The sequence below is a fragment of the Dendroctonus ponderosae genome, unplaced genomic scaffold (assembly GCF_020466585.1).
Source record: "Dendroctonus ponderosae isolate FM_Combo_2020 unplaced genomic scaffold, Dpon_F_20191213v2 Dpon_F_20191213_2, whole genome shotgun sequence".
In the NCBI taxonomy this organism is placed as follows: Eukaryota; Metazoa; Arthropoda; class Insecta; order Coleoptera; family Curculionidae; genus Dendroctonus; species Dendroctonus ponderosae.
In genome coordinates, this window is record NW_026018165.1 from 1,109,287 (window position 1) to 1,111,388 (window position 2,102).

Below are 2,102 nucleotides of genomic sequence, written 5' to 3' on the forward strand. Positions count from 1 at the left end.
CAAAGAATGAATGAATTATGTATAACAACCAAATGAAGTAAACGCAACTGCTGACACGTCAAATGCTGATGCCTGGTGTCTTCTTGGTATTCTGCGGATGCCTGGTGTCTTCTCGGTACTCTGGTTGCAGAGTCAGTTGTTATGGCTATGTAACTAGGTACATATTTTTTGCAGTCTGGATTTTTACTTGAAATCGACGTTTCAATAAGAAAAAGAGATTAAACTACTTCCAATCGTTGAATTGGAAACTGTTTGAAGTGATTCCTACCATACTAAGAATTTGCGGAAGATGCTTATTTTCCTCAACCCAAGAATGTGATATTAATTTACCATTTCGCATGTAGATGTCAAGAGCTGCGATATGCTGATGGTTCATAAATTATATCTTTATTATAAGGCTCGAAATATATGAAAAAAGTATTGATAGTCTGCTGTTAAAATTGCGTTATTCAGTTTACTTCAATTTCTTTCATTTAGGCCGATAGCATAAAAGAAACAGCTGGTTTCCAAATTTGAACAGCTGTGTATATGTTACCGGCAATGTACGAAATCGGGCAATATGCAAAATGCCTAGGCATTCTGCAAACTGACGAACTCGCCAGGCATTTTGCAGAACGGCTACTACTTTGGGCAATCTCCACATTTATTACGGTATTTTAGGCAATCTGCAAAATGCCGTACGCGCTAATCAATCTGAGTGTCAGATATATTTAATCTTCATATTGACTAGACAATGTGCATAAACCTATTGCTACGAAACTGTGCAGGTTAGTTTTGCAATGGAAATTTGTATCTTAGATTTTCAAGGAAAGTTTACTGTTTAGTACAAGTGGCAAACGACTTTGTAAAATTTGCCGAGCTTCCAGTGTTGGTTATTGATAATTAGTTCGTATTTATGTCCTATTAGCGTTGTGTAAACAAATGGTTTCCATATTATTTAATGTAAAATGAAAACCAGGGTAATTAATAGGGGACATCTTCGCCAATGAAAAATCAAAGACTAAATATGAAACGACTAGAGGTGTGATGTGTGAGGTGAGAGGGTTACAACGTTCCAGTTTCACCTTGGTAATAGGTTTCAAAATGCAGTTCCAAAAGGAACATATTACTTTTTAAAATTTTTCATTAAAAATGCAGAATGATGATGATAGTAGAAATAGTTATGATATATAATTATTTCTTGTATTAAAAACTTAATTCTTAACATTGGTAAACTTAAAATAAAATATTTTAAAATAAAAAACAAAACATGGTTAGAAGTAACTACGTAACAAGCAAAAAAAAATATAATAAATTAGAGTGATTAAATAAAATATACGGTTTATATGCGAAAATGTTTAAAAATCTCATTTTCATTTCAAAATGAATTAACATTTAAGAATAACGTTTTTTAAAGATGCTTTTTACTGATTCTAGTTCTTCACGCTTTTATGATAGCACCCGCTTTAGAAAATAATTTCTCGCATTTCGTTTCACAATAACATTAAATAATCTACAATGACAACAAAAAGAAATGGGTGTTTGGCAAACCTGAACGAAGTACTACTCCAGTTAATTTTGGAACCACAAAAAATAATGTAAAAAAATATGTCGACCTTACAATGTTTATTACTATTCAAATAACTTTCATTTCATCTCTGACTGAATTTATATTTAAAAATGGTCAGCTTTCTTAAATGCAGGTGCACATTCTTCTTAAAACCTTTGTTATTTTACATTTCAGCTTTGATGGAATTTATGTCTTAAACTATTAGCTTTCTCAGTGATACACAATCATCAAGGCAACGCGCACCTACATGCAAAATATTTTCCGTTGATAAATAGTTACTGAAACTGCTGCAACTGAATAGAGTTCTCGACGATGCCGCATCGGTTCTGTGCTCACGCGAACCTATTTCAGGTTTATGAGACGGTTCCAAAAACAACGGTATAAATGGGCAAACGGCTGCAGCTTGATACATTGATTGCTCGACGGTGTCCAAAGTACCCACCGCTGCTTCGGTTTTATGAGACGGTTCCAAAAAAAATTATTGGCTTAATTGGTTGGTTGGTTAAATTGGCTAGCTGTATCTCCGGTTTCACGTTACACGTTTGGAACACTG